A 21,587-nucleotide genomic window follows, 5' to 3' on the forward strand; every position below is an offset into this window, starting at 1 on the left:
TCCCAGAGGTATTCTTTGTGTTACTGGTTTTAGGAGCGAATATGTAGAACCAGACCTCATCACCTGTGTTGAGTTCAGAATGTGAGGCCTTCTGATCATAAGCCTTCCTGCCCTCAGCTGATTTCTCCAGATTTATCTGTGCAAACGAGAACGCTGCAGGCAGATGGTTCATCGGGTCCTGCAAATATTGTTCGCTCGTGTAAGCTGGGTCGGCCTCAGACTGAACTGGCTGGTACAGCAGTTGAAGTGGCAGGGTCATCAGTCTACCCGTCATCATTTCAAACGGGTAGACACCTGTAGACTCATGAGGGGTGGCCCGTATGGCCATGAGGACCAACGGAAGCTTCACATCCCAGTCTCTGTGATTAGAGGACATGTACTTCCTCAACATGCTGATAACCGTTCATCCTTTCGACCTGACCAGAAGACTGGGGGCGATGGCTAATGTGGAAATTGGCCTTCACACCCAACAGTCGCCAAATATGTTCCATTACTTCAGAGGTGAAGTGAGTTCCCCTGTCCGAGTCAACCCGAGTGGGAAGACTGAACCGGGCGAAGATGTGATTCATCAAGAGAATAGCTGTTGTTTGTGCCATGTCATTAGGAGCTGGTAAACATTCAACCCACTTGGTGAATGCACAGGTCATGGTCAAGATGTATTTATTACCCCTGCTGGACCTGGTCAGAGGCCCCACCCAATCGAATTACAAGTCCGACCACGGTGTGGACGGTCCCTTTCTCTGTAGGGGAGCTCTGTGTGTGGGGTTGGATGGCTGAAACTGACAACAAACCAAACAACGCTGGACGTGATCTGTGACGTCGTGACGCATCCCCGGCCAATAAGCAACCTGGCTCAGGGCACCAAACGTGGCCTTGACACCTTTGTGTCCGGCGGAGGGAGCGTCATGAGCTTGCGTGATCATGCACCCCCTTAGTGACTGTGGTGCCACGAGGAAAGGCGGCAAAGGAGGCTTGGAGGTGTGCATCAGCAACCCTTCAACCATTCTCAGTGTGACCTGAACACGAAAGAGAGCACGGAACTCAGGAATGGAGTCAAGCTCGACGGAAGAAGGCAGAAGAGTTGTAGGATCAGAAAGGTACAGGATCATCCTGCTTATAGCAGGGTCCTGGGACTGAAGACTGACAAGATCGTTACCAGAAAAGACAGGTTGAACAGACACAACACCCTCGGATGGTTTGGAGGTGGATGCGTTAGCGGCCTGCGCTCGAGTCGCGACACACACACGGGGTGGGTCAGACCGAGAAGACGCATCCTCAGGGAGCCACAAGGGGTTGAAGACCCATGGAGTACCATAGGCCGCACCTTGTTTGGCAAGAGTTGTTCAGATCCTTATCAATTCCGGGTACACGAGAATGTCTGACTTTACGCCAAAAGATGTGCATGTCATGTGACGTCGCTAGGGCGTCACAAGCCATGAAGAGGTCCTGATGTTTAACGGGCTTCCAGTTTGAGGTCAGGAACCCGTTACTCTTCCAAGAATGTAGATGACAAATGAAACTGTGATGCGTGTAGTCTGAGTCAGTGCAAATCACCAGCTCACGGACACCACGGTCCACAGCAAGTTGTAGTACTATCAAGATCCCAGCCACTTCTGCAAACTGTGAGGTCTTTGGACCCAACCAGTAACACCGGGAGTCCTTCTGGTCAGCATGCAACCAGACGACACCCACGCCTGACCTAGGCGTAGCACCGTGTCGAAAAGAACTGCCATCGACGTACACGGTCAGCACGTCCACACAGAGAGACTGGTCGAAGTAGTGGTGGTTGGGGTTTAGAAGAGTCTGTGGAGGGCTAGCTGGCGGGACTGACGTGACAGCGTCGTCCGAGCAGTGTTGGCACGCAGCCAAACCCATGCCAAGAGGGCTACGGCGGATCTGGGCGTAGCGTACTTCGATGTCGACGTTTTGAAGAGCCAGCAGCCATGACGCCATTCCCGCATTGGTCCCCACACCATCTCTGATGCGCTGACTGTTAAGGAAGGTCACTGGCTGGTGCTGAGTTTCAATGATGATTTTCGGTCCACCGATGTAGCTAGAAAAGTGTTTAACCGCCCACATGGTGGAGAGCAAAGCTTTTTCACAGCCAGAGTTCTTCAACTCAGGACTGGACAAGAGCTTACTAGCATAGGCTACGACACGCCTGTCACAGTCATATATTTGGTAGAGACCGGCACTCAAACAGTGAGATGAAAAACCGACCTCAAGGTGGAACTCCTTGCCACAATCGGGAAGCGCCAAGCACCGAGCTGAGCAAAACGCGGCCTTCAGGTCATCCATGGCCTGTTGCTGCTGCTCAGTCCACTCGAAAGGCACACCCTTCTTCAGTAGGTTAGTCAGAGGTCTCGCTATCTCAACATAGTGTTCTACGAACTGGCGCGAGTAGTTGTACACCTCTAGAAAACTCCGAAGTTCGGAGACATTCGTAGGAGGTTTGATGGTGGCCACGCCTTGAATTCTGCCAAGTTGAGGCTGCACTCCCTGTGGTCCCACAAGGAGGCCAACAAACTGAACCTTTGACCTGCACCACTGACCTTTGGCGAGAGAAATCTTTGCACCAGCAGCTGCGAGCTGACCCATGACGTGGTCCAGCTTAGACAGGTGGTCATCCAAGGTACTTTACGAACAAGAATGTCGTCGACATAGGTGAGGGTACCTCGCTCTCAAGCATCAAGGCAGGCTTTTTCCAAGAAGATGTTGAACTCAGCTGGTGAGTTGGAATAACCAAAAGGACACCGAGTGAAGGTGTACTGGCAGTTAGCAAAGGAGAAGGCTAGTTTGTATTGGTCAGATTTATGGACAGGAATTGTCCAGATTCCAGATGCTATGTAAAGGGTGGAAAAGTATTTAGCATCTTTCACTTTTGGGAGTTCTTGTTCCAGGCGTGCCATCCTATGGAACTAGGATTGGGACAATATTCAGCGTAACTTGTACCAAGTTTTTTAACTTCGAACATGTTTCATCACATGTAACTTTGGATTCGTAACTTGTAATTCTCAATTCGTACTTGTATTTCTTGTTTTGTAACAGGAACATTGTATTTTGTACATGTATTTTTATTTTGTAAAATCAAACTTTTATTTTGTACATTTACTACTCATTTTGTAACATCAAACATTCATTCAGAAACATGAAACTTTCGTTTTGTAACTAGCAGACTTCCAAATTGAAAAAAATCTATGTACAATTTTGAAATCAAAACTCTCAAAACACACATTTCATTCTACAGGTACAAACCAAATCTACAGTGTTACGAATCTTTTTGTCTCGATTCTAGCATCAGTGGGAGGAACTTGGGTGGAACCAATGAGAGCACGAGTCTTAGCTACCAATCACGTTTCTCGAATTCCTGCCCAATCATTGGGAGAGGAGGGCAGGGTTTTGTCAGAGCTGTAGAAAGAGAGTTACGACACTCCTTGAACTCGCCGACTCGCGGTCACGTGGTTCACGGAGCTCCCAAACATCCCAGCGCCGTAAGTCAGTTTGGACGGCGTATGGTGGGACTAATCACAAAAATGTAATATAATCACATTTCCCTTGGCGATTTGTGGTAATTATTGAATAATATTATATTATATATTATGTCCTAACTCCTTCACAAAGTAGCCTATTTATATTTTTCCGAGCATTTGTAGGAAGACAAACACCCGTGACTGTTCTACAGGAACACGACAGTCCTAACACACTGTAGAACACATTTAGACCACATACATTAATATAATATAGCAATAAATTTGATGTACTAATGCAACACACTGCTCTAATATAAGCATATTTAATATAAGTCCTACAAGAAGCCCTAAACTCGAGTTGTAATATCCATTTTAAAGTGTTTATTGAAAGCTAGAATTCTGCTCCAGCTTACCTTGAAGAAAATATGTATCTGTTTATGCTTTGAATGATGATCTATTATGTTCAGTAGAATACATTTTACAGTCATTACTTTATATTTTTATGTGAAGACAGTACATGTATCTGTAACCCAGTTTATCTGGCTTCTATAGCAACTAATTAAAAAGAAATTTTCAATAAAACTCTGTGGTTCATCACAGTAGATAAAAAAAAGTGTTAACTGTGAAAAAATGAACACCAAACTTGTACAACATGTATAATAACATTTTTAATAAAGCATTTTACCAACATTGTTTAGTCATTACATATGCACAAATAAGCTGAATCAATAAATTTGAGCAATGTACTCGAGACCTAATGAAACCCTTTTGAATAACTTTTATTTTGGTTATTATCAGAATAAAATGTGTCCGTGGATTGAAATTTGAAGTCACTAATTTTAGGATTGGATAAAATTTTGAAATGTAATTTTACATCTCCATTTTTGGTTTAGTTCAATATTTCTATATGTACAAAAATAGTATTTTAATAATCCCTTTATAGGTTGATTATCTTACATGGTTGGCTGCGCTGCATATAGCAAACGGTCTGAGGGAGGAATCAGAATTACGGCTTACCCAAAGATGCAGAAAGAAGAAGAAAATGGTTGGCTTAAGTCAGCAGGAGCAACCTCACCATGACCAGAGATCACAATAACAAAAAGCTGTGTGCAGTGAGTTTAATGTGCACTCTCAAATGTTTTCTATCAAGGCTCTACATGTTTTGCTCTCAACTGCACAAGGCTGCAATTAAACTGTTAAATGTGGCAGGAAATAAACTAATACACCACTCTACAGGCACATTTTGAGGAGGGACAGTTTACTAAGACTAGGCAAGGCAAGGTGAGACTCAGGGCTGATGCTGTGTTTGTTCATCGCCCTGAACCAATGAGGAGGAAGGATCCCGCAGTGATAAGTACAGCGGAACCACTGCATGTTGGTCCACTGACCAGTGACCACACATGTTGTACTCAAGTAAACTGTGGTACCAATCTTTTGAAATATTAGACATTTGAATTTATTTTATTTTAAAATGATTCTTTATTCTAACAGTGCCATTATAATTTCAGAGAATGAGGAAAGCAGCAGCAGCAGTGAGACAAATGAGATGAGGGAAAGTGAGGGGGGACATGAGATGGTATCAGGAGAGGGGGACATCCCAGGAAGCCATGAGGAGCCGGCGTCAGGGCCAGGAGGAGAAAGGAACAGGCCATGCAACCAGGGAATCCAGCTGGAAAACCTAAGGGAGGAAACAGAAAGTCAAAAAGGCATGCAAAACACAAGAGGCATTAAATGGAGTAAACAGACAATCAAAAAGGCCGTACAACTCTGTTTTTCAGTGGATTCAACAGGCTACAGGTTTCTTCATGACATGAGTATCCCTCTGCCTGATGTTAGAACCCTGCAAAGACAAATGCAGCCCGTTAAACTGGAACTGGTGTGTTAGGAGAGATGTGTGACATGCTCAGTTTGAAGGTTAAAAATCTGACAGAGATGGAAAGAGAGTGTGTGCTTACTGTGGATGAGATGTCAATCACTCCAGGCGTGCATCACTCCATCACAGACCCAACTGGGATTTGCCACCACCGTTGTTCCTGGTCAGCTCTTCACTCAGCCACTATGAAAACATGAAGATGGACACACAACACAGTTTAACCTTTAAAGGAGCATGGGGCAGGATGAAGAAACGAAACTCATTAGCGACGCACTCGGCGCTGTGAGTTACTGCAGCCCGGCACGAGAGCGCGCACAAACTCTTCACTAGAAAAAAAAGTTTCAGTGATGTACGGCCAGAGCGCGGCTCGAACAAGGCACTGTGTCGAGTGATGAAGTAAGTAACATTGTTACTTTAGTCTAATATTTGTAAAATTCCATGACAACATTAGCATTTTAATTTAGCCATGACACTCGTGATGTAAAGCAAGTGCTCCTTCCTATGAAACATTCATAAGCCAGTTTTGTGACTGACTGGTGAGCCAGACAGTAACATGATGCAACTTTATCAGCATAAGGCTTTGTGACTGCAGGTGATTTCTGATGTTTTTAGACAAATTACAGTTATTATTTTGCACTAAGCTTACTAACAAGCTAATGTTATTGTTTATACATCATGTAAGAACATCCAATTTCAAGTCACTGACATCATTTGTGAAACCAATTTCATTACAGGACAGGCATCACAACAATGTAAATAAGAACATAAAAATCAATGTTTAGTTCAAAAAATGCATCAAAATAAAATCATAATATCAACAAGACCTACAGGGTAATACAGTCATTACTGTCATTGATTTTCAGGAATTCACATTGGAAGGAGTGATGGAAGACAGTTCAGATGAGGAGTATGTGCCTGAGCCTGCCACAGGCTTTGATGTGTCGTGGGAAAGTCTGAGACCAAGGGGCAAAGGGCAGTAATGGAAAGGGGAGAGGAAAAGGTCGCTCCGAGGGTCAGGGAAGGACACGCTCAAGGGGTGAGGGCAGCAGGTTGAGGTCCAGAGCTCCTTCAAGAGGACCAGGGCGCCGGGGTAGGCAGCGAACAGCTTTCAGAGAAGAGGACCGAGACCGGCTTGCACAGCTGAGAGCTGCCAGTATAGCTGAGATGCAGGTTGGTTGTAGCCATTTGTGTAAAAAAATAAAATAAAATAATAGAGAGATGTCAAAAACGAAAACATCACTCACTGGAGATATGAATCTAGTCATGTAAACATATGCTTTTTAATTTCTATACAGCTTTACAACACCTGAGCCAGGAGGAGAGAGATTATATTCTCGAGAGAGTGGTGACCCGTCTTCCAGGGGTGATGCTGGATATCCTGGAGTTTCGGCAAGAGACGCCAGGACACCGTCTTCCTGACTGAGGGCACCCTAACCCAAAAATCCAAACCGTTTATCTACAACTACAGTAGTTCCAAAACAGCACAATACCTCAAAAGAACTTTAGCTGAAGACAGCATTTTCACCCAAAAATAAACAAACAGTTTGTACAATATATTTATTTTTATTTATGTACAAAAAAGTTCTGTTATTTGCATTTGTACATAGTATTTTTTCTTAATTTCTAATAAATCTGTGTGCATGAAAGAAGTAATTCCTGTCTTTTGATGCTTCACGTAGCTGGGGCCTTTATGGAGAGAGGAGAACAGCAGCATTAGATCATATAGCAAGGCTCCATCCAATCTGGTAACTGTCATTTTCAACTTGACCTTGGCACAACAGAAAAGTGATGTGTTGTGCAGGTAGTGTGAACATTACAAATAGTTCCAGACTTATAAATTAATTACTGGTGTTCTTCTGTATATTCTTACTTTGTGACTCATAATTGTCTTCTTTTTTCTTATGTAACACAGTTTGGGTAGATGTTTTTTCCTTTTATATGCAGGCAGCAGAGGGACGATGTCGCCTTCTGCTGCCTGCATATAAATGGAAGCGACATCTCAAACAGCTGGCGACTCTGGCGAAACATGTAAGGTAAAAATACATCTACCCAAACTTTGTTAAATAGGAAAAAAGAAGACAATTACTGGTGTATTATAATTGGTGATACATCCAAAACTGCAAAAAGGTGCAGCAGATGGCTTGTGAGACTGAATATTTTATGCTGAGGTTTATTTATTTATTTCGTCGTCTTCGTCTTCCTCCGCTTATCCGGGTCCGGGTCGCGGGGGCAGCATCCCAACTAGGGAGCTCCAGGCCGTCCTCTCCCCGGCCTTGTCCACCAGCTCCTCCGGCAGGACCCCAAGGCGTTCCCGGACCAGATTGGAGATGTAACCTCTCCAACGTGTCCTGGGTCGACCCGGGGGCCTTCTGCCGGCAGGACATGCCCAAAACACCTCCCCGGGGAGGCGTCCAGGAGGCATCCTGGCCAGATGCCCAAACCACCTCAACTGGCTCCTTTCGATCCGGAGGAGCAGCGGTTCTACTCCGAGTCCCTCCCGAATGTCCGAGCTCCTCACCCTATCTCTAAGGCTGAGCCCGGCCACCCTACGGAGGAAACTCATTTCGGCCGCTTGTATCCGCGATCCCGTTCTTTCGGTCATTACCCAAAGCTCATGACCATAGGTGAGGATTGGGACGTAGATCGACCGGTAAATCGAGAGCCTGGCTTTCTGGCTCAGCTCCCTCTTCCCCACGACAGATCGGCTCAGCATCCGCATCACTGCAGACGCCGAACCAATCCGCCTGTCGATCTCCCGATCCCTCCTACCCTCACTTGTGAACAAGACCCCGAGATACTTAAACTCCTCCACTTGAGGTAGGACCTCTCCCCCGACCCGGAGGTGGCAAGCCACCCTTTTCCGGTCGAGAACCATGGTCTCAGATTTGGAGGTGCTGATCCTCATCCCAGCCGCTTCACATTCGGCCGCGAACCTACCCAGCAAGAGCTGAAGGTCAGAGCTGGATGAAGCTAGGAGGACCACATCATCCGCAAAAAGCAGAGACGAGATTCTCCTGCCACCAAACTCGATACACTCCACACCACGGCTGCGTCTAGAAATTCTGTCCATAAAAGTGATGAACAGAACCGGTGACAAAGGGCAGCCCTGGCGGAGTCCAACCCTCACTGGGAACAGGTCCGACTTACTACCGGCTATGCGGACCAAACTCACGCTCCTCTGGTAAAGGGACTGAATGGCCCTTAACAGAAAGCCACCCACCCCATACTCCTGGAGCGCCCCCCACAGGGTGCCCCTGGGGACACAGTCATAAGCCTTCTCCAAATCCACAAAGCACATGTGGATTGGTTTGGCAAACTCCCATGCCCCCTCCATCACCCTTGCAAGGGTATAGAGCTGGTCCACAGTTCCACGGCCAGGACGAAAACCACATTGCTCCTCCTCTATCTGAGATTCAACTATCGATCGGACCCTCCTCTCCAGTACCTTGGAGTAGACCTTTCCAGGGAGGCTGAGGAGTGTGATCCCCCTATAGTTGGAACACACCCTCAGGTCACCCTTCTTAAAGATGGGGACCACCACCCCGGTCTGCCACTCCCTAGGAACTGCCCCCGATGACCACGCAATGTTGTAGAGACGTGTGAACCATGACAGCCCTACAACATCCATAGCCTTGAGATACCCAGGACGAACCTCATCCGCCCCCGGGGCTCCGCCGCTGTGTAGTTGTTTGACTACCTCAGCAACTTCTGCCCCCGAGATCGGACAGTCCATCCCCAGGCCTCCCAGCTCTGGTTCCTCCTCGGAATGCGCATTGGTGGGATTGAGGAGCTCCTCAAAGTATTCCTTCCACCGTCCGACTATAGCCTCAGTTGACGTCAGCAGCTCCCCATCCCCACTGTAAACAGTGTGAGCGAGTTGCTGCCTTCCTCTCCTGAGGCGCCGGACAGTTTGCCAGAACCTCTTTGGAGCCGATCGATAGTCTTTCTCCATGGCCTCACCAAACTCCTCCCACGCCCGAGATTTTGCCTCGGCAACTGCCACTGCTGCACCCCGCTTGGCTATCCGGTACCTGTCTGCTGCCTCCGGAGACCCACAGACCAGCCACGCCCTGTAGGCCTCCTTCTTCAGCCTGACGGCTCCCCGAACCTCTGGTGTCCACCAGCGGGTACGGGGGTTGCCACCACGACTGGCACCGGCCACCTTACGACCACAGCTAGCAACAGCCGCCTCGACAATCGCAGAGTGGAACAAGGCCCACTCGGACTCAATGTCCCCCACTGCTCTCGGGACGTGGTCAAAGCTCTACCGGAGGTGGGAGTTGAAGACCGTCTTGACAGGTTCTTCTGCCAGGAGTTCCCAGCAGACCCTCACTATGCGTTTGGGTCTGCCAGGTCTACGCGGCATGTTCCCTTGCCATCTGATCCAACTCACCACCAGGTGGTGATCAGTTGACAGCTCCGCCCCTCTCTTCACTCGGGTGTCCAAAACATACGGCCGCAGGTCAGATGATACGACTACAAAATCTATCATCGACCTGTGACCTAGGCTGCCCTGGTACCAAGTGTACCGGTGGGCATCCTTATGTTCGAACATGGTGTTCGTTATGGCCAAACTGCGGCTTGCACAGAAGTCCAATAACAAAACACCGCTCGAGTTCTGATTAGGTGGGCCGTTCCTCCCAATCACACCCCTCCAGGTCAAGCTGTCATTGCCCACGTGAGCATTGAAGTCCCCCAGCAGGACAATGGAGTCCCCTGATGGAGCACTATCTAGCACTCGTCCCAGGGACTCCAAAAAGGGTGGGTACTCTGAACTGATATTTGGCCCATAAGCACAAACAACAGTCAGGACCCGTTCCCCGACCCGAAGGCGCAAGGAAGCTACCCTCTTGTCCCCCGGGGTAAACCCCAACACACAGGCAGAGAGTCTCGGGGCTAATAAAAAGCCAACCCCAGCCCTCCGCCTCTCACCCAGAGCAACTCCAGCAAAGTAGAGTGTCCAACCCCTCTCCAGGTCTCGGGTTCCAGAGCCAATGCAATGTGTCGAGGTGAGTCCGACTATATCTAGCCGGTACCGCTCAACCTCTGCCACAAGCTCCGGCTCCTTCCCCGCCAGCGAGGTGACGTTCCATGTCCCAAAAACTAGTTTTCTTGTCCGGGGATTGGACCGCCAAGGCTCCCGCCTTGGTCTGCCACCCGATTCGCATTGCACCGGACCCTTCATGTTCCTCCTGCGGGTGGTGGGTCCACAGTTGGACGAGCCCATGTATCCGGTTCGGGCTGGGCCCGGCCGGGCCCCATGGGCGAAAGCCCGGCCACCAGGCGCTCGCTCACGGGCCCCAACCCCAGGCCTGGCTCCAGGGTGGGACCCCGGTAACCCTCCGGGCCGGGTACTCCGACTCTTCGTTTTAACCGCCATGAAAGATCCTTCGAACCGTTCTTTGTCTCACCCTTCACCTAAGACCAATTTGTCATGGGAGACCCTACCAGGGGCACTAAGTGCCCCAGACAACATAGCTCCTAGGATCATTAGGGCACTCAAACTCCTCCACCACGATAAGGTGACGGTTCAAGGAGGAGCTATTATCTTTGCACAGTGGCAGTATCATAGCCTATGAGGTTCATCCTTGGCGTGATTATTGTTAGTTGAAAACTTTTATTTATTTATTTGTTTATTTTAACCAGTACAACAATAAACATAATTAGAATTGAGCTGACAAGAAATGTGGGATTTTGGTGAATGACACACCTGTCCTCTGCAAAATTGTGTCTGGACCAGTTCTGCCGTGGGGGGAGGACACAACTCCAGCTAAATTCCCAAGATTTCTTGGGTCACCGGGGTTGCGTTTTGCCTTTCTTGGGAGCGCCCCTCCATCCATACGTTTTCTGAGGATGCAACGCTGAAGTTCAGGGATGTAGCTGTAGTCTTTGGCAACCTTGACCACTTGTACGCGATAATTTTGTGACTTTTTGCTGTAGAGCCACTTGTATCTAAAAGACAAGCATTACAGGATTTACTGAAGGTCTACCTTTCTACATTTTCATTCAACGACACAAATATTTTACAGTAACAAATCCAACAACTTATTTTGAAGTACAGATCATATTCAGTTGCCTTAAAGATAAACAAAACTATTAGACTTACGACTTCTCATTTTTCTGGGTTATATAATCTGGTCCGTGGTTGTGGTGGTTGTAATCCAACGCAGCAAGAAGGCACCTGGCTTCGTAGACAGGAGGAGAGAAGGCAAACCTGTGTTTTGCATGGAGAGGGGGGACAAGATTTATAAAAATTTAACCACATAATTTTCAAGGGACTAATTTTGCTAGGACATAACACATGCCATATATTTCTATTTGTCATTCATAACCTGGAAAATGTAATAATTTCAGTTAGTAATTATAACAAATAATGTACAAATCACTTCTAAATCAAATTACCTTTTTCCAGCATACATGAGAATGCAATTCTGGAAACTCTCCAGTTCTGAAGTTGACCTGTAAAAAAACCCAAAAGCTACAACTTTATAGATTATTAGGAATCACACTTTTGATTGCCTTTTCACCCACAATTGTCATTTCTTTATGTAAATTGTCAGCTTTGATATTGACACTTTAGCTTTTTTGCTTATGAAAATGTTATTAATATACCTAAAGATCAGATTGGTGACATCCTTCAACTAGCGTCTGTTGAAAATGATTCGTTGAAGAGCCTCGTGTGGTGGAGATCATGGCACCATGAGCTCTTTATCACTGGTCGTTGCATCAAGGTGTCCATGGTCACATTTGCCACGGGTCCATTCATGCTTCCCTGTGACATGGTGAAGCACACCCACCAACATTGTCCTAACAGAAAAAATAAGTTTTATTGGAAAACTTTACATGTGACAGAAGCGCTCACCAACAGAAACACGAGAGCTGGCACTATTATGAAAAGAAAGGTAATTATGTCAATGTGCATTGTTGTCTTGTTGTCCAAAAGATGTCACAATACTTACATTAAACATATCACGATGTTGTGCTTTCTGGCAAATGTACCAAAATTGGTTGAAGATGTCCTTCAGCCACACAAGTAGGATGGAAATTCCCTTTAGAATCCCAGCCTGTGAACAAAGATAAAACAACAATTCCATCTTTTAGTTCTTTTTAAAACATAGAAGGGTTTTATTTACCTGCAGCGTTTTGTTTGCGGCTGCAAACTTTGTCAGCCTAACAAAGTTTTCATAACAGTTCTATTCTGTTATGAAAACAATAAATAAAAGTAGAATTAATATATTGTTTTAAGACTTTGGAGTTTAAAAAAAGAGTGTAGATAAGAAGACATTGCAACTCACACACTGTTGAGTAAGTTGTTTGCTTGGTCCTCATCAATTTAGACTGCATCCGTAGCTAGATCCATGGATTTGAAACTACAGACAACACAATAATATTTGTTGTACGTAAAGATGAATACTGGAACTTACCTGAAATGGTACTGATACTAAAGAGATAAATGTGGAGCCTAATACATCTGTCATTAATTCTTTCTGCAAATAACAACAATCTGCCGTTAATTGACACTTCACAAAATAAATAAATATATATAATGACCTATATTTGCTTATCTATTGTGTTTTTATCTTTTTTGCACATAGTACAGCAGTAATTTCCTGCTTATATGGCAAGACTTCTCATGAACAAATTTACCTTTCTTCAAAAGGATCCAAATCTTGGTCTTCAGCTAAGACCTCAACAACAGCCATTAGAAAATCTTCCCTGTAAAGATAATGTCAGAAGTGTTTGGTGGTGTGATGTTAGTTCTGAACCAAGTGTGGATATACAAGGTGTAATTTAATGTATGAAATATCATAGCACAAAAAGGTGAATATTTGTTTTACAGAAAAGATACTAACCCCTCAGACACAGGTTCAGTTGGAGATAATCGATGCAACATTTTAGCTGTTGTTTGCTTACTGGGTGACGAGGTTGACTTCACATTACCTCCCTGAATTGCAGTTTCAGGAGCCTGCTTCTTCCGGTAGCTGGAAAACACATTTTTAAACAAAAATGTCAACAAGTTGGTTGAGACTCTACACTTTCTGTTTACATAGATTAATAATGGCTAAGCTTCTTTACCTGTGGCACAACTAGTAATATGAAAATGCATGTCAGTTATAAAAAAAAAATTATTTATCATTTTCACAAACATATTTTATTCTGACCTACATTCAACTGGACAAATTAGAAAAATAAACACAAACTTCTGCACAACTTTACTTTTAGTAAAACATGTAGTAATGGCTGACTCATTATCTAATCTTTTGTAGCACAGCAATAAGGAAAAGATATTGGGGTTCTGTTACACAAACCCCAAGAATAACATTATCTACTGAAGTAACAGTCCTGCTTAGAGGTTGGACTGTAGATCAAATATGACATAACTCTAAAGACTCATCTTTGGTTTGGAAAATGTCCGTTCTCTTCTGTGGTACATAGAAACTGAAGCGTGATCACAGCTAACATGCTACCGCACGCTAGCTCTCTCCGACTCGGTGACGTCATATAATCAAATCAAGCTGTTTACTTTTCTCGTCAGAATAAATGGAGCATCCATTTATCTCCAAACACAAGCGGTGTGTCGTCCACAAAACGTAGAAGTGATCCGATTACTCCTTAGTTGCTTTTAGCTTTTTCAAACTGATCAGGAAGCCATATGCTAAACACCGTTAGCTTAGATAAGTTTCTTGTTCATCTGTACAAAGATTTGTTAGATTACCTAAATCAGTATTATCTAAATCCATAGGTTTTATTTTATTTTCTTAAATTGTGGAGATACAGCTCTGATATGTTTACCTACTCGTAACTGAAACCTACAGCAGACATAAGGAGACCAGCTAATACAACACTTACCTGGTCACTAGAAAATGTGCCATGTCCGCATCCTTTTCAAGCCCAAATTGAGTTGAACCAGCCTCATTCTTCCAGAGCGTACCCAATACATATTCGGGTCCCTGACCGACTTTTATATTTTCTTTTTGACTCTCGAGATGCCGCTGATAAAACCTTCTTCTTTGTGCCACTCTTTAGTGGGCTTTGAGTTGCGCTTGGTCTTTAGCTAGTTGTAGAATCCATTTCCAGGGTTCTTCCACTTCTGTTTGAGGTTTTAACGTGGCTAGTAGTGAAAGACGCATTACCGCCACCTAGCAAGCTTCCAAATGTTTTTCCGGGTTTGAACCTTGTCGAGAACGCGCTTGAAGCGTCAATTAACGTCACATCCGTAAAACAGCGCGGGGAATTCGGATCAGAAATGTTTTGCATTTTGCAGCACACAGCCTGTTTAACAAAATGCAATGATAAACTGGTTTCATCATTCTTTTTAGTTTAAAATGCTTCATCACCCATAAGCTTCACAAGAATGAACACGTATCCTATTTACTTCTTGTTTTTGGAAAATTCCTGCCCCATGCTCCTTTAATGGTTACATAAGATTTTTGTTTCAGTAACTCTTTGACATTTATTTATTGATAATTGTGTTATTGTTAATTCTTATTTCTTGTCATTTCTTAATAACAAAATTGCAAATGCTAATATTATAAAGCAAGTGGAAATGAGCAGTGTTATGGAAAATGTCTAATTTTTAAAATGTTATTGTTAGACTACTGTTCTTGAAATATCTTAATTCCATTCTTATTACTTGAGTACACAAAACAGAACAACATATCTTCTTATGTTCGTTATCCTGTTTGTCTCATGCTTCAGCAGCTTGTTGCAGTCAGTGTTAGTATAATTACTTGTCTTCACAGTCACATTTTCTTTATTATTGGTGCTTCCATTTCTGATGCATGTTCGTGTTGGTACAGCAACCAGCAACGAATTGTACAAATATTCCCAAATGAAACTAATAATGTAAAAAGTTTATAACCTATTTCAAACTGTGGGGAATATTTTTAAAATGTAGAATCAAACAAACTGAAATAAACCCGTCTGCAGCTCGTCAAGCTTGTCTAAACCCTCCTGCTCACAACCCCCGACACGCCTGAAGCAAATAAACTTTCAGACAACTGTAACAAAATACCTGTTCTTACTGAGCTACAACCTGCAGCTAATGGGCTTCCATCGTGTTCATTTACTGCGTAGCTGATACTGTATCGATAAGCTAATTTTAGCTATTTTGCGGGTTTGTTTTTTCCTCGTTTCAAAGACTGAAGGACGTGACTCAGCGTCCGTTACATAAACACAGCTGCACACAGTTAGCTCATTAAAGGTTATCTAGCTAAAACTGGAAACATAAAATATCGTCATTGGCTTCTTTTGGTACGAAGCGGTTAGCTAACGCTTTACAATGCAACAAAATGATGACATTTCATCAACTTACCGGAGAAAATCCTTCCGAAACACTGAAAATGAACTGCAGTCAATGCAGCAGCGGGGCCATTTGGAACTATTCGAAGTTACATGAACCACGTGAGTTCCCCATTCCATAGGAGTCTATTGGAGTGTCGTAACTCTCTACAGCTCTGACAAAACCCTGCCCTCCTCTCCCAATGATTGGACAGGAATTCGAGAAACGTGATTGGTAGCTAAGACTCGTGCTCTCATTGGTTCCACCCAAGTTCCTCCCACTGACGCTAGAATCGAGACAAAAAGATTCGTAACACTGTAGATTTGGTTTGTACCTGTAGAATGAAATGTGTGTTTTGAGAGTTTTGATTTCAAACTTGTACCTTGATTTTTTCAATTTGGAAGTCTGCTAGTTACAAAACGAAAGTTTCATGTTTCTGAATGAATGTTTGATGTTACAAAATGAGTAGTAAATGTACAAAATAAAAGTTTGATTTTACAAAATAAAAAATACATGTACAAAATACAACGTTCCTGTTAGAAAACAAGAAATACAGGTACGATTTGAGAATTACAAGTTAGAAAACTAAAGTTACAAGTTAGGGATCCAAAGTTACAAGTTACGAATCCAAAGTTACATGTGATGAAACATGTTCGAAGTTACAAAACTTGGTACAAGTTACGCTGAATATTGTCCCAATCCTAGTTCCATAGTCATCAGCCACCTAGACAAGGGAACCTGTTTGTGTAGTTGTCTGTAGTCAATGGTTAGTCGCCACTTACCATAGGCTTCTTTACTGGCCACAATGGAGCAGAGTAGGTGCTGTTGCAGGGTGGGATGATCCCTTTAGCCAAGAGGCTTTCAATGATTTCATGGACTGGTCCCTGGGACGCCAGGGGAATCTTGTATTGACACACAAAAGTCGGCGCAGCATGTGGCAGTGTAGGAATTCTGACCTCATGGATAGTGGTTAGACCACAGTCCAAGGAGTCAAGTGAAAGAAAATCTTTGTATTTTAACAGAAGTTGTCGTAGTTTGTCCCGCTCGACATCATTGGTAAGAGCATCTGCTTGGTCCACGACCTGTTCAATCTGAGAGAAAACATCAGAGGGGATCTCTGATGGAGGCTCTGAGCTCAGCAGTGAGCATGTAGTTTCAGCATGCTCAGGGTCACCTACCGCAAGGCAGTGAGAGTCGGGGAAAGACGGCGGAATGAACAGCAGAGGTTTTCTAACACCTGCCCTCAGTTCCCCTTGTCCAAGATCGATAAAAGCTTCAAAGCGCTTCAAAAGATCGACGCTAATGAGCAAAGGCATGGTACCGCTCTCACAGATGTACATGGGGTGTGTCAAGCTCATAGGACTGATCGTGAATTGGAGCAGAGTCTTGCAAGACAAGAGCACTGTAGAAGGAGAGAAGACACGGATAGTTAATGTACAAGGGATCAGTTCTGGAGGGCGTACACCTCCACCTACATCCAGGCAGACGCGGTCGAAAAGAGACTTGTTCATGATTGTAAAATCTGAACCAGTATCTAAAAGTGCGTTAAAGGGATGCTGTTGCAGCAGGTGGTACAGCAACAGATTTTATCCAGCTTGTCGTTGGTTCTTTCGGCTTAAGAGGAAAGTTATGGATTGGCCACTCCGACAACTTCTCTAGAACACTTGAACTGAAGTTTAAGATGACAAGATGGCATGAGCGTAGTTTTATAATTTGGATGTTTTGATATACGGTCGAATCAAAAAGGGACACCAAGAGGGGATTTACCAAGCACCACCAAAACCACGCCTCGCATCAGATCTGAAAGTTTCTGATTGGATCAGAAAAAGGAAATGTGTCATGTGACTTAACATTACGTGGATGAGAATGTCTAGTGGAAATATTTAAAGTTATATTACTTATTATAACCACTGATCATAACATTGTCATTTCACAGATTGGTTCACATTTTATTATTGGACTAACACTTTGTTTGATTAACTTGATTAAAAATAGAGTTCTTCTGATTTATTAAAAGAAAGAGTCCTTTGTCTTCATTCTTCTCTTGAGCTTGAAAGGAAGAAACAGTTTAGGAACAAATGCATGACCTTAAGCAAAATCTCATGCAGATTAGGTTTGTGTCAGAAACTTCTGGTTTTGCTTTGAGCAGAGCCTTTTAGGTCAGAAATGGACATTCATTACGCTACATAGTAAATATATCGTTATTGCGATATCAGCATTCACAATATGCATATCGCAAAGATCAGATAAATATCGTAATTAATGGTTAGCTCAAATATTTGCTACACATGATGCATGCTGTCAGTCAAGCATGATGTTTTTTTAACACATCAAACAGAGCTACTCACCCATTTGGCCAATTGGGTGGGTTCTCATACGTCAGAGTCCCGCCCCCGAGGCGGACGGCACCTAATTTTGATAGTTAGCAAACACCTGAGTTAGCTTTCTTCTGCTCTTTCTGCTGATTCTGCTTTTCCCGGGATCCACTGATTCCCTCTCTTCTTCATTTTCTTTTCCCTTTCCTCACATCTTTTGCTTTTCTCATTTTTATGATTTTTTTATTTCTTTGTTTTTGATTAGTTTTGTTCCAGAGTTGTTTTTTCAGTTTTTATTTATCACAAGTGATAGCGTCATCGCAACATAAATCACTGTTATGGAATATCGCAGGTTTTCCTAATACCGTGCAGCCCTAATTAAGATTATCTGTGTCTACTGCACCTATTGGTGGGTCTAGCGGTGGTTATTGTTTTAACTGTTATATTGTTATAGAATTACATCATAAAGTAAAACCTTATTATTATACAGTTCCCACTAGGGGTTGTATGAACTAGTCGACTTCACGGGTCTGTAGTGACTTTTTATGCCTTTCATCGACTAGTTGCTGTCACGTGATAATGACTGACAAGATGCAGTCCTCGGAAAAGACACCAGGTGATGAGCCCCTGCGCGTCGGGAGGTGAAGGCGACGCACTGTGCCAGAGCGTCGGTACTGACACCGGCGGTAAAACGGACATTTAACCAAACTGTGACCTTTTCCCTCTTGCAATTTTACCTTCCCCTCACCCCCATCCTAATCTTAACCAGTTTGCGCATGCAAAGCTCTGATCTTTGACGCGCTCCAGACATCTGCGTCCTGAGCCCCGCCAAATTAGGTGTCACCACCTCAAAAACAAATTAAACATGTGATCGTTCATGTCGGCTCATTTCCTTTCATGTTTTCTGTCTGTTATTTGTGCCTGATGCGTTTCGCTGCTGCGGAGCGAGGCGCATCACCTGTTTTGTCCTCTTGTGACGCACCCCCAAAATTCCACTATCTCCGCTCCGCTCCGGCACGAACTCCGCAGCAAAAATGGTCCCGTTGTAGTCGGCCGGCGAGCAGCGGCACTCCGCTGTTTTTGTGGTCGGTAGATCTTTTAGAACTGCAGTTCAAAGGTAACTCATAAGGTGAATATAAATTAACCCAGGAAGCAGTTTTTCTTTAGGATTGAGGGGAGATGCAGGAAGATAATAAACAGACAGGACAGAAAAATAGTCAAATAAAAACAAGTTTGTTTTTGTACCTGGTTGCAACAAACAAACACCATTGAAGGTAATCAGAAGTGAGGAACAGAAAATGAAATAATTATTTTAATGTTTAGAGCAGCAGGAAAGGCTGCAGGCGCATCAGTGAGTTTGCGGCTGCTGCGCAGGGGGAGGGGGGAGAGGGCTGAAGTAGGATGCAGAAACTACCGTTGTTAAAAGAGATGTGTTAACTTAGAAAATGTGGGCGCAATTTTAATTGTCAAAAACTCCAGCGAACCTACCGACCCCCCCAACCCCCGACCCCCCCGGTGCTGCTTCAGGTGTCGAAGTCGACTCGATTTTCATTACGTGACTGTCGACTTTTTAAAAAATTGTCATGCAACCCCTAGTTCCCACTGTGCAAAGACCTAGTTAGGATGTCCTGCAGAGGTGCTCTGGACTGACGGACTTGGTACAGACACGATCTGCACGTCCATGTGACGTTGACTGCTTGCAGGGTTATATTGTTTACTCTCAGCTACTAAAACATCAAATGGTAGCTCAGTATCTATGAGTCTGCCTTCGGTAGAGCTACTTTAGTGTTAGGGTTAGTTAAGGTTAACACCACTGGTTAAGTAGTCCAGTGGTACAGGACTGGCTGGTTTTACTCCAACAGTTGATGCCAAAGTTTTTATCTATTCGAAGGATAGAACAGCACATTTCAGGTCTGTGCCGGGTCCTAGTCCTAACGCTCCCTAGTCCTAACTGGTCCTAATCCTAACTGGTCCTAGTCCTAACTGGTCCTAACTCGGACCTGATGAAGTGTTTTTCCACACATTCAGAGTTAATCCGCAATGTGACTTGGCGTTTCTGACCTGTTGTGACCACTTCTGGACACCCAACAGCCCCGGTTTTTAGCTTTCCTTCATACACAACTAATTAGCCTCCCAGATGAAGCATGCATGAATGTGTTGCATTGTTTTATTTTTAGACTCGTTACGAAGCTGCTTCAGGCTTTCTTCTGTATTATTTAATTAATGAAATATGGCAAACGGGGCGTGTGGAAAGAAGAGAGGCTTCTGCCTCTTGTGGTGCTATTTAACACAATCTGTGTGTTGTAGCATGAGTAGGTTCTCTGAGGAAATGGTTTAGTGTGTGTGTGTGTGTGTGTGTGTGTGTGTGTGTGTGTGTGTGTGTGTGTGTGTGTGTGTGTGTGTGTGTGTGTGTGTCACACCATACAATCATATCTTCTTGTTCATGTGAGACAGTACCAACCATAAAACATACATACATTCTTAATTATAATCAGTAAAAGACAAGTAAAACGTTTTGGTATACAAGTAGTGAAGACACTCATCAACCTCCTCTCAGTGTTTGTGTCCAGAAACGTCTGCTACTTTCTTACTGCTAGAAACTCTGTAATGTTTTCCTTCTAAAAAAGGGGATTAAATCATTTCAATAAAAAAATTTTATTGATGATTTTGTTTTTTTAAATTAACACTAGGGTTGGGCATTGTTTGATTTTGAACGATTCTGATTCCAATTCCTCGTTTCGATTCCGGTTCCTATAGATTCCCGATTCCGATTCTTTAAAGACATGGCATGCTTTACATGAGCCAGTTAACCACAGGTCCTACTGGATGAAATAATCTTAACTTCAACATGAATTTTAACTCTATGAACAACAACATCACCTTCATTTAGACAAAAACATATTTTGGAGAAAAAAGAAAAAGACTTGCAGCACAACCAGTGTGTTTGTTTCTGACCACAACCAAAGTCTGGAAGAAGCCTCTGGGATGAGAGGCTAAATGTCTCCAACACATCCAGAAACGGCCAGCTGTTTTCAGCTAAAGCTCTCAGGATGATCATGTCCAGGATGACTGAGAACTACACCTCCATGCTGCAGCAGCATTCAGTCAGAACAGGAAGTGAAACTTAAATGTAGCTGCTGTCAGTAACAATCTAACAGATTTAAACATTAAAACTCTCAACAGAAATAGTTCAGAAAGGAAATTAAAATGTTCACAACTTTGTGTGTGATTTATAATAATAATAATAATAATAATAATAATAATAATAATAATAATAATAATAATAATAATACAGTGTTTCCCCTAGGAATTTTTCCAGCTGTGGTGGTGGTGTTGGCGGGGGGGGGGGGGGGGGGGGGGATGACACGTCTCACCTTTATGTTAATATTGTTTTATTTGATGCAGTCCACTTTGAACTGCACCAATCCAGCGACTGCTGCATTGTAATAACTAGTATTAAAGGTGAGTACACCAATATTTGCACAAGAATAATTTCTGTTTTAAACTCTCAGTGACACACTTTGCAGGGTGGATTTGGCATTTAATTTTTCTTGGCGTCTGGAAAAACATCTCCATCTGCCCCCCTGTATTTGACTTTCTGCCCCCTGTATTTTGGTCCAAGATCATTACTGGGCTGGCCCTAATAA

At 43.8% G+C, this 21,587-nt stretch overlaps 1 protein-coding gene and 1 non-coding gene across 2 annotated transcripts in view; both read left to right on the forward strand.

Annotated features, from left to right (window-relative positions):
* LOC107395552 (serine/threonine-protein kinase 32C) overlaps positions 1 to 21,587 on the forward strand; it is a 147,942-nt gene that overhangs the window by 68,975 nt on the left and 57,380 nt on the right. The gene's annotated exons all lie outside the window — the stretch shown is intronic.
* Positions 10,890 to 11,024, forward strand: LOC129154520 (U4 spliceosomal RNA). Its single transcript, XR_008559823.2, has one exon. It is a non-coding gene; the product is annotated as a U4 spliceosomal RNA (small nuclear RNA).

Source organism: Nothobranchius furzeri, unplaced genomic scaffold (assembly GCF_043380555.1).
Source record: "Nothobranchius furzeri strain GRZ-AD unplaced genomic scaffold, NfurGRZ-RIMD1 Scf020, whole genome shotgun sequence".
NCBI classification, from domain to species: Eukaryota; Metazoa; Chordata; class Actinopteri; order Cyprinodontiformes; family Nothobranchiidae; genus Nothobranchius; species Nothobranchius furzeri.